At 41.3% G+C, this 12,189-nt stretch overlaps 1 protein-coding gene across 5 annotated transcripts in view; it reads right to left on the bottom strand.

Moving 5' to 3' along the window:
• The window catches only part of PPP2R5E (protein phosphatase 2 regulatory subunit B'epsilon), a 157,928-nt gene that overhangs the window by 110,029 nt on the left and 35,710 nt on the right, over positions 1 to 12,189 (bottom strand). Inside the window, exon 2 of one of the 5 annotated variants that reach the window (XM_023759922.1) lies at positions 9,963 to 10,096. The exons of the other annotated variants lie outside the window; for them this stretch is intronic. The gene's annotated coding sequence lies outside the window, so the exon portion shown is untranslated. The remainder of the gene's footprint in view (positions 1 to 9,962; positions 10,097 to 12,189) is intronic. 5 annotated transcript variants of the gene reach the window in all.

Below are 12,189 nucleotides of genomic sequence, written 5' to 3'. Positions count from 1 at the left end.
TGCTTGGCCCGGAGGATGGCTGGTTAGTCAATGACGGGTAAGATTCCTCTGGGAGGGATGACCTAAGACAGGCACAGTCGCAGAGGGGCCTCAGGGGAGAACTTTGGGGTCAACAGAGGTGGGGCACAGATCCTCACCCCCCCCCCATTTATGCAGGGGCTTGAACACTCGCCCCTTCTGAGGGAGGTCTCCTGCCCCCATGGCTGTTTCTCGCTTCCCATGTCCAGCCCAGATCGGGACCCAGATAACGGATAGAGACTTGGCCCAGCTCAGATCGGGAACAGAAAGAGACTTGGTCCAGCTGAGATCAGTACCCAGATAAAAGACCTGGCTGACAGCAGCTGCCCTCTCACTGCAACAGGACTTGTTTCCCATTTCTACCTTGGACCACAGGGAAAGGGGCAGCTGAAGGAAAGGGCTGTGTCAGGATGCTGCCTTCTTCCCTTTCTTCTCCCTCTTTTTTTCTAACAAGGCTCTGTGTGCACTCCATCCACTATGTTTGTTGCTATGCTCGCTATCATTGCTTGTCAGTCTTCTTCCGAGTCTTAAACAACCCAATCCGAGAGGTGGCCGCTGATTTACACGCGCTGTCATTTAAAAAATAAAAATGGGGGAATTTGCTGGAAGCCGATCCACCCTGGCTGCTTGACGCAGTCGCTGCAGGGATGTTTCAAGGGACTGTTCTTAATATGTTTGCTCCCCTTCTTAAGCGCTATGTGTTTTAACCAAGGTCACCTCTCCAAGAAAGGTTGTTTCCCCAGGTGAGGATTTTTATCAGTAAACCCTTTAACTAAGTGCCAGAGGGGTAGTTAACAATCACGCTTAAACTACATAATCTTTACTTAGAATAACCTCCTTCAGTTACTTCCTTGTAGCTTAATAGAACAACAGAGTAACCTTGGAATGGAGATAAGAAACGCCCTAACCTTTGGAATAGAATGGATAGGATTAAGACCAAATAGTATAAATACAGATGTTAGATGACAATAAAGGGAGGAACCTGGCTAGGAGGAACCTGGCTATGATGATCACCTAAACACTGCCTCCGTGTCATTCATTCTTCGCCGACTCTGTCCACACCTTGGGGAACCCCTGGACCTGTTGGGGCTGGACCCCAACAGTTAGTTTTGTGATACAGGGTGCACTAATGGTACAAGCAAGCAATGTAAATTGTTAAAACTTCAGTATAAGATATTTTCTATATTTATCAAGATGTACCCCCTCCCTCCCCCCCCCCAAATTGGGTGATAAGGCTTGCCTTACAATCCTTGTGAAAGTAGAATAGATGTGCCTAGAGGGGCTTGAAATAATTTGCCCATTTTATGTCTGAAATTCCCATTGTTAAAATTAGGCCATTGAATAAAGCCATTAGGCCATTCCATGAAGTCTGTGCAGTAGTATAAATATGTTTCTTCATGGTAAGTCCATTAACCCTTTAGCAGCCAGGGAACTTAACCACATTTTCAGAGGGAAAGCCGATTTTTGTGGGTGTGGAAAGGTCGTGAGCACAGGGTGTGATTGTGGTGAAAATAACTGTATGCCTTGGGGTTGGAGGTGGGCTGTAAAAAGGGTGGTAGAGGATGATGAAGACACATTCATTGCTCTGATCTAATTTCTGCTGCTACATATATCTGTCTAAAGTAATGTCAAATATATTTTATTTTGCTATAAGATTATCATACCATCTGGTTCTATTAATGAAGCTGTTTCTACACTGTAGTTATTGACTCATACTAATAGAACTGAATATCTTGAGGCCTTAGTTTTCTCATCTGTAAAATGCTACTTTGTAGGGTTTTTGCAAGGCTTCAGTGAGAGAACACGTGAAAGGACTTGGCTGTAGTATTGTAGGTCCACGCTTAAACTACATAATCTTTACTTAGAATAACCTCCTTCAGTTACTTCCTTGTAGCTTAATAGAACAACAGAGTAACCTTGGAATGGAGATAAGAAACGCCCTAACCTTTGGAATAGAATGGATGGGATTAAGATCAAATAGGATAAATACAAATGTAAGAGGACAATAAAGGGAGGAACCTGGCTAGGAGGAACCTGGCTGGCTAGGAGGAACCTGGCCATGATGATCACGTGAATGCTGCCTCCATGTCTTTCCTTCCTCGCCGACTCCGTCCACACCTTGGGGAACCCCTGGACCTGTTGGGGCTGGACCCCAACAACTAACCAAGCAATAAATAGTTTCTGAGCTACCCTGAAGTCCAAAGACTTGAGTGTTGTTACCAAGCATTGCATGCAAATGACAGTATCTCTTTGCAAAGTGCCAACTGCAGCAAGCTCAGGAGAGTCCTTTTAAATGACATTCATCTAGATCTCAGAAATTCTCATATTACATATATCTGGAAAAATATGCACCAGACTCTCTGTGGGAATGGAGAGCACAAACAAAATGTGTATGTTTCAAACTTCCAATGAAACCAGATGCTTTATCTATAGATTATTCATAGACTCAGATGGGAAGGGAGAACCTCATTCACACAATCCTTAATGGAGTATTTTTCACAATCTATCCTCTACTGAAAACACCATGCTCTCCTACAGACAATCTGCCCCTTTAGGATCTGCAACACTATAAACAATGTCAAAAGATATTTGTTAATGAACGAATAAACCAAAATAAACAAGAGGCACCAAGGCCAGATCAGGTATGAAAAAAAAGATACACATTCTGAAGAGCCATTTCCTGTTTCATAATAAATAGTTCTTTCTGAAAATCTTGAGTGAATCATCATATCCCAAACATAGCATGTATATATAAAAATAGTAAAAACTTAGTAAGCACTTACACTGAGATAGTCACTGTTCTAAGCAGTTTAAATGTATTAACTCATTCAATACTCTCCACAATGCTGTGTAGTAGATATTATTTTACATATAGAATACCGAGTCCCAGAAATATTTACTAACTTGCTCTTGATCACACAGCTAGAAAGGATTTTTTCAGGGCTCCTGTCACTTTCTGTACTCTCACCATAGGTGATCTCATCTGCCCCTTGGTTTTAAGACCATCTATATTCTGTTGTCTCCCATGAGCTTCAGACGAGGCAATCTGGCACCTGTACATTATCACCTCTGCTGAAGAGTAACATGAGTTGGCTTATTACTAGTTTTGTTTTTTCACCTCATTCCTACAACATACACTAGAGGGACCACCTGGAAGGGATAACCTTCCTAATAGATTCTTTAACATATAGACTGAGGCAGACATGAGTTCAGTCATCTATCTCCACTATATACCAAGCAAATGCAACTACCAGGGGTTATACTGAGCCACCCCATCTGCTGGAGTTAGTTCAAATATCATATACCATGCTCCGACTTCAAAAACAGACTCAACTATTCACCATAAATATTAGTTATGTTAAACTGATCATTTCCAAGGCATTCCATGTCTTACTATACTGGTGTAATACTAGAAAGCCAATTTTGACAGTTCATTCATTATGTCACTGTATTATTTTTCTTAATGAGCACATAGAACTCATTATAAGACTGCTGGTAGTCACTGTGTTTTTATCCTTTCTTGAAAGTTCCACTGATTTCAACCCCATTAACAATTAGTGGTAATCCATAAATTACTTATTCATGACATTCATAAATAAGACCATATATTTAGTACAAACCTAACTAAATAAAAAGCTACTTTACCTGCTGAGTATTCACTAACAGCTGGAAATTAAAGAACAAGTTGAATCATTTAGAAAACTGTAAAATATTAAAGTGTCTGTTTGTTTTATGACTTCACTATACACAACAACAAAAAACAATAATTCTCTATTTTAAAATGCTTATTTGCAAGCACCAAATCTTCCCAATAATACCCATTTAATTCAATGGGCTATTCTGAGGAGAATCCTTTATGATGCCCACAACATCTACTAAATATTTGGATCTCGGCCATGAACTATCAGTATCTGCATCATTTCATAAAAAATAAAATCATTTTTGCCCAGCCAGTGTGGCTCAATGTTTGAGCCCCCACTTATGAATCAGGAGGTCAGGGCACATGCCTAGGTTGCAGGCTTCATCCCCAGTAGGGGGCATGCAGGAGGCAGCCGATCAATGATTCTCTCTCATCATTGATGTTTTTCTATCTCTCTCTCCCTCTCCCTTCCTCTCTGAAATCAATAAAAATATATTTAAAAAAAACAAAAACAATATGCCCTATTTCACTGTGTGTTTTTTAACTCAATTTAGGGAGCTGTAACACCATATTTTTTAAAGTGAAGTAGAATAGAATAGAATAGAACATCACTGAAACAATTATACCTATCACAGTAAATAAATTCTGCTTCATTTAACTTTTATATTGGTTGTGTGTGTGTGTGTGTGTGTGTGTGTGTGTGTGTACTGGGCTCAGGATGTAAAATAAATTATTTACTGCAGGTAGGAAAAAAAATGGAATAATACCATTCTAGATTTTCCAGGACAGTTCTACTTTTATGTGATCTTGTATTTTTCAATAAAGGTAAAGTATATTGATTAAATGGGATTGAATTTTATACAGATATGTATCAAAAATCATTTAAAAAAATCTTTGTCAGTCCCTAAGTTCCACCTACTGGTTAGATAATACAAACATGGCACCTACTTGGAAAACTTATAGCTTAAAACACCCATCCAGATTGCATCTAGGGAGTCACCCCACAAAACTCATAAAACTAAAATGCCTTAATAGTTCTAACCATGGCAGCTCCCCTCCCGGATCAAAACCTAAAAAATTACGTTATTGCGAATTCAAGATAATTTCTGAGCATCTTAACTCTTGTTGAGTTAGCACAAAAGAATTATATGATATTTCTGAGGTTCTCGATAGTGAGGCTGAAGTATCAAAGCAAATTGTACCATGGGCAAAGATCACTGCTGAGCCAGGAAAGTCTGGGTGACATCAGCCAAGGTGGCTAGGGCAGCACATTCTGAGAACACCCAGTCTGATATGGAACATGCAATGAAATCCACAAGAACCTGATTTACCATGAGAGCGGATTAAATCCCTTCACTTCTCTAGATACCAATCTCCTTCTCATTAAAGAAAATGTTAAGAACAGTATCTGTCTCCAGTCCATTATTCCCATAGTTCAAACAAAGACAAAAACACACAGAGACATACTCTGAGCTCTTCAGAAGATTAACTGCTACATAAAATCAACTTGTCAGGTACTACTCAGGTGACAGCTCCCCTAGCTGGCCAGAACACTCTCCTCTGTTCACTCAGCACCTCACTAAACGAACTGACCGGTTTGTTTGCCCACACTCAGGCTAAAGAGCTGAACAAAATATAACTTAAGTCTTTGGGAAAATAAAGGTAAAAAGTGGCTGCATGTTTAACACCTAGCACCATATTGACAGCAAATGAAAATTCTTTTTGACAAATCTTTAAAAAGATAGTGTTTGAGGATTAAAGAGCTTGAAAAAAATTCTCCTTGAGCCATCAAGCTCTGTTCCAATTTGTAAAAGGAAACTGGTTTGGAGGGAAAACCAATACCTACAATTAAATATTGCTAAGCTGAATCATATGAAACTATCATTTTTACAGGTCAAAAATGGTCGAATACTGGCAATTTCATTTTGTTCAACCTAAGAGAATGCCTTATTTTGTTAATGGCACTAAGACTAATGGTGTTAGTGACATCAAAGGACAGTGGTCTCAAACCAAAATACACATATTGGAACATTTTCCACAGAAAACTTTTGCTTTATTTGGTTTTACTTGTGTAATGTAAGTATTAAAATATCCTCAAAATTAGAAAAAACAATATAATAAACCCCTGTGTGCCCATCACGTAGCTTCTCTTTCTGACATTCTCTTAATGTCAATATTTACAACATCCTGGAAATTATGCACCATGCAATTATCTAAACATACAAGAAAAACTTTTCAGAATAGTAATGCAAAAATTCATTGTTTTACAAAACTCTTTCAAACTTATATGACCATAAATGTTCAAAAACTGCTGCCATGGGGCTTGTGTAATTTTGGACTTTATATAAATGATATTATGAAAGCATGAGCTTTAATGAAATATTTTCTTAGTTGTTTAGTTGTTGAGTTTAGGCTTATTTAAGACAGTGAGCATGAAACAACTCTAGCCGACTAGGACATCTGAAACTAATAAAGAGAGTAAACCAGCCTTTTACAAAAGGACAAATGTATTTGAATGCATAAAAATCCTAGAAAGTATTTAATTATATTGACCTCTAAGTACCAGACAAGAGCACAGGCATACATCCTTCAGAAAGTCTAACAGAATAAACTGTTCATCAAGATTTTTAAATTATCCAGTGCCTACTGTTAGCTGGGCCCTGAAAGACAAAAATTCCTTCAAAAAATATTTCATTCCTTCAATAAATATTTCAGAGTATTTTCTATATATCAGACACTGTTCTAGACACTGATGATACAGCAGTGAACAAGAGACAAAGATCTCTGCCTGGTGGAGTTTATGTTCTAGCATGGGGACACAGATAATATTATAAATAAAAACATCACATATAGTATGTTAAAGGGGGACAAGTGCAATAGAAAAAAGAAAAAGCAGAGCAAAAAAGGGAAATGGAGAGCAGGCAGGGTTACAGTTCTAAATAGTGTGAGCTCACAGACTTGTGGAAAAGACAGACATTTACCTAGTTATGACATCAGTGTAGTAAGTAAGTACTACACGAGATCCTATCACTGCTCTGTAGGAATGAGGAGGAGAAGGCACTTAATTCTGCCTCCCAGAGGAAGTGACATCTGAGTCACTGTTGAGAGCACAAGAGAAGTTGGCCAGAAGCACCAAAGGAGGAAGGGCTCTGCATGCCCAGAGAACAGCATGTGTGAGGGCACTGAGAGGAACAACAGCCCAGGGCATTTGCAGCAGGCTAAAACCTAGTGTAAAGGGGGGAGGAAGCAGCCAAGAGAGGCAGGCAGGGGTCAGATCAGAGGATTTCCACTTGAGGAAGGGGGTTAATGGGGTGGGAGCCAATGGGCCTTCTACCACAGAACTGTGATATAGAAAGCTCACACAATCAGCTTTGCAAGGGCCAGGCAAGAAATGACAGAGCAAAGTAGTGATGGGGAAAGGAGAGATGCAAAAAGCTATACTGAGCAGCTGGAAATAGAAAGACTCCAAACTCAACCAGCTTGGCTCAGTCCACAAGAAATGATGATGCCACTCCCTAAAATGGGGAAACTCGAAAGAAGAGATCCTAGAGAGATGTGGATGCTGAATTTGAAGTGGCTGTGGCAAGGGACCAAGGAGTAACTAGAAATGCAGGTCTGGACTAAAGAAAGTTCTAGCCTGGATATACAGAAATATATGCTGCAGAGTCTAAGAGGAGCAGCTGAAGGCATGAGAATGGAGACACACGCACACACACACACACACACACACACACAAAACACACACACACACACATTCATACACAAAGATCTATTATGTATATACTAGAGGCCCGGTGCACGAAATATGTGCACGGGGGCGTGGGGGCTGTCCCTCAGCTCGGCCTGCACCCTCTCCAATCTGGAACCCCTCGGGGGATGTCCGACTGCCGGTTTAGGCCCAATCCCGCTAAACCAGCAGTCGGACATCCCTCTCACAATCCGGGACTGCTGGCTCCTAACGGCTCACCTGGCTGCCTGCCTGATCACCCCCAACTGCCCTCCCCTGCCAGCCCAATTGCCCCCAACTGCCCTCCCCTGCCAGCACAATCACCCCCAACTGCCCTCCCCTGCTGGCCCAATCACCCCCAACTGCCTTCCCCTGCCGGCCCGATCACCCCCAACTGCCTTCTCCTGCCAGCCCGATCGTCTCCAACTGCCTTCTCCTGCCAGTCTGATCACCCCCAACTGCCTTCTCCTGCTGGCCCGATCAACCCCAACTGCCTTCCCCTGCTGGCCCGATCGCCCCCAACTGCCTTCCCCTGCTGGCCCGATCACCCCCAACTGCCTTCTCCTGCCGGCCTGATCACCCCTAACTGCCCTTCCCTGCTGGCCCGCTCCCCGGGGGATTGGGCCTAAGCTGGCAGTCAGACATCCCTCTGGCAGCCCGAGAGCCCTCGGGGATGTCCACTTGCCAGCGGGGAGCAGGCCTAAGCTGCAGTCGGACATCCTTAGTGCTGCTGAAGCGGGAGAGGCTCCCACCACCACCGCTGTGCTGGCAGCCATCAGCCTGGCTTGTGGCTGAGCAGAGTTCCCCCTGTGGGAGCGCACTGACCACAAGGGGGCAGCTCCTGCATTTAGCATCTGCCCCTGGTGGTCAGTGTGTGTCATAGTGACCAGTCATTCCCAGTTGTTCTGCTGTTAGGGTCAATTTGCATATTACCCTTTTATTATATAGGATAGAGGGCTGGCTGGTTTGCCCTGAAGGGTGTCCCGGATCAGGGTAGGGTCCCGCTGGGGTGCCTGGCCAGCCTGGGTGAGGGGCTGAGGGCCATTTTCAGGCTGCCCACAGCCCCTTCAGGGTGGGGGGGTCCCGCTGGGGTGCCTGGCCAGCCTGGGTGAGGGGCAGAGGGCCATTTTCAGGCTGCCCACAGCCCCTTCAGAGTGGGGAGGGGTCCCGCTGGGGTGCCTGGCCAGCCTGGGTGAGGGGCTGAGGGCCATTTTCAGGCTGCCCACAGCCCCTTCCTGATGGGGGGGTCCCGCTGGGGTGCCTGGCCAGCCTGGGTGAGGGGCAGAGGGCCATTTTCAGGCTGCCCACAGCCCCTTCAGAGTGGGGAGGGGTCCCGCTGGGGTGCCTGGCCAGCCTGGGTGAGGGGCTGATGGCCGTTTTCAGGCTGTCCACGCCCCCCGGCAACCCAGGCTCCCAGTCTCTCCTTTTTTTTCTGGGATTTACTTATCTTCTATAATTGAAACTTTGTAGCCTTGAGCGGAGCCCAGGTCTAGCTGGAAGCAGGTATCTGGGGTTTATTTATCTTCTATAAATGAAACTTTGTAGCCTTGAGCGGAGCCAAGGGCCGGCCAGGGAAGGCAGGAAGCTTGGCTTCCTCTATCACCAGGGACAACCCAAGCCTCCTGCTAGCTCCAGCTCTGTGGCCGCCACCATCTTAGACGGGTTAATTTGCATACTCGCTCCTGACTGGCTGGTGGGCGTGGCCTATGGGTGTAGCAGAGTGGTGGAGTGATGGTTAATTTGCATCTTTCTCTTTTATTAGTGTAGATATTTGTGTCCCTGAAGCACCTATGAGATCAACAAATAACATGAATAGAGCTGAGCTATCTCAAACCCATGTGTATCTATAGCAAATAATGTATTTTAAATATAGCCACACATAATGCCAGCCTGCACCCAAGCCCTTTAAGAAGCCCACTTTCTACCTTGGGAAGAATCAGAGAAAGTTATTTGTCCAGGAAAATTATACAAAACCAGTATCCTAGTATTTTAACATATTGCCTCAGTTTCCATAATGCCACCAACTAAACAGTACTTGATAGTGAAAATAAATATTAATTAGCTCAAGTTATTAAAACACTTTAAAATAAGAAAAAAAGTTATATTCCACTAGGAAATCAGATTTACAATTAAAACACTTTATCCAGCCTCTCTTTTACATTCCTCTCTTTGGTCCTTTTCCAGAACAACAGAAGTTTTTCTTCTTCAGTTTAGTCATTTGGAGAAGAAAAAAATTGAAAATGGTTAAAAAGCAGAAGGGAAGTGCATGTAAATGTGGATAAATGGACAGGTCAGGGTCAATGATGTGGGCATTTGGAAATCAATCCAATGGTTTCTGAAAAGCATTCCAAGAGTCCTATAAAATAAAAGCCCCAGATGAGAATATCTATGTTTTGAGGATCTTAACAAATTTGTAATTTTAATCCTTTCTACTTCACAAATTAATCATTTAGCTTTCAAAACATCTTTAAACTCAGTAATAAACTCAACTGTATATCCTCTACATATTTACTGTGTCAAAGAATCCTTCCTGTTATTTCTAAAATTCAATGCTTAATTTCAAGGTTCCATCCTCACATTGGTCATCTCAGCACAATCATTTTTTTCTTAATTCTTCTAGATTCAGTCCAAATATTCTTTTTTCAAGTTATTCCAAATACCGCTTTATTACAGTACTCTCAAGGCTTTGTTAATAATTTCCTCTTCTTTATCTTAAAAAAAACACACACATTTTTATTGATTTCAGAGAGGAAAGGAGAGGGAGAGAGATAGAAACATCAATGATGAGAGAGAATCATTGTTCAGCTGCCTTCTGCATACCCCCTTACTGGGGATCAAGCCCACAACCCAGGCATGTGCTCTTGACCAGAATAGAACCCAGGACCCTTCAGTCCACAGACTGACGCTCTATCCACTAAGCCAAATTGGCTAGGGCATTATTAATCTTTCACGTGGTCCCAACTACTTCTTTGTATTCTCCCTCATGTCTCCAAAATACTAAATGGTATTAATGAGATAAACAGGGAAGTACCTAAGTATACAGTGCTATGTACATACTCACTTTATTTCTATTATTCATTCTCATCTTTTTACTTAATTCCTTCTTTCCACCCCTATCTCAATCCCCCACCCCCCACTCCCCAACTTGGGACAATTTCTTCCAAATTCTTTAGGACTAAAGGACACTACTTGACACTTAGCAGGCATTTAATAAATAGTCATTCAGTGTATGATTTCAGAAGAAGCTCCTGCACTCTATTCAAGCTATATATTCTTCCTAAACGCATCCCAAAGTCTTGCATGAAAGTTATCATGGAATTATATTACTGTATGACCAAGACCAAATGAACCTAATCAACTTTAATTTCTGCTTTTACAGATGAAGAAATGGAGACCCAGAGATATTAACTAACTTGCCCCAAATCATGCAGATGATCAATGACAGAACCAAGATTAGAATCCAGGCCTTTAAATCTTTTCACTTTTGTGTACTACTGGTAGTTTTGGGTTTTTGACTTTGTACATATTTTTTTCTTTAAATTTTTTTCTGGGGGGGAACGTATTTCTGATTATAAAAATAGTATCAGCTCACTGCAAAATATTAGAGAGTGAAAAATGAGCATAAAATATTATTGATTCACTTTTTAAATGTCACTGCCTCTCACGTACCCTCACCCTATACAAACTATATTTGTCTCAAAACTCAATTTACTGAAGTTTAAGTTGCAATCCAACTTAGACCAATCTTCAATCTGTAAAATCTTTAATGAAGGTAGAGCCCATTTTCTTCTTCGTGGATTTATATAGCTCCACACTCAATGTTAGTCACCAATACCAAAATTCTTCATTTCAATTATCTACCAATTATCTACAAGTTTCCTGAGGTTCTATCAGAGTATGCTTCTATCAGAGTATGCTAAAATTTAATTCAAGTAAAAGTCACCGCCCCCACTTGAATGATACTTTTCTCAGCTATCTCTTTGCCAGTTTTTAAAGAATAATTATCACTGAAAAATTGGTATATGCACACCCACAAACACAATGTAGTTCAGGCCAATTTATGCCATCAACTACAATGCTGAAATGTGACATATTTTGAGTATCTTAAACAAAATTGTTTGAGGTTACTAATTACAAAATCTTTTTTTTCTTAAATTATATGTTAGTATATGAATACTTTTGTCTGAATGTCCTTTAACTAATAGATAGTAAAATTCTTGCTGAATTGAAACAGACCAATTAAGATTATGCTGGGGAGGAGGAGGGATCAATGAGAGAAGAAGGGGAATAGAGGCAATACTTTAAGCAATAAAGATAAATATTTTTTTAAAAAAGAGAGGAAAAAAGATTACACTGTCCAGGGGGTGGGAAAATGGGGGGATGTTGGTCAAACAAACCAAATATTCAGCTATAAAATGAGCAAATTCTAGAGATCTAATGTATGGTATGGGGATCAGAGTTAAAAATAATGTCTTGTATACTTGGATTTGCTGAGAGTAGCTCTCAAGTGTTCTCATTACAAAAAAAATATTAACTATGTGAGGTGATGGATATGTTCATTAGCTTGATTATGGTAATTTCACAATGTATACATATCTCAAAACATCACATTGTACACTTTACATATACACAATATTATTTGTCAATCATACTTCAATAAAGCTGGAGAAAAAAAGATGGTGCTATATAAGCTGTTCAATATGGTAGCCACTAGCCCATATATGGCTATTGAGCATTTGAAATATGACTAGTCGTAAGTGAGATGTGCTGTAAATATATAATACACATGAAAACTCAGAGACTT

The sequence above is a fragment of the Myotis lucifugus genome, unplaced genomic scaffold (assembly GCF_000147115.1).
Source record: "Myotis lucifugus unplaced genomic scaffold, Myoluc2.0 scaffold_166, whole genome shotgun sequence".
In the NCBI taxonomy this organism is placed as follows: Eukaryota; Metazoa; Chordata; class Mammalia; order Chiroptera; family Vespertilionidae; genus Myotis; species Myotis lucifugus.
The sequence above is the reverse complement of the archived record's forward strand: the minus strand, read 5'-3'. Positions and strand labels throughout refer to the sequence as shown.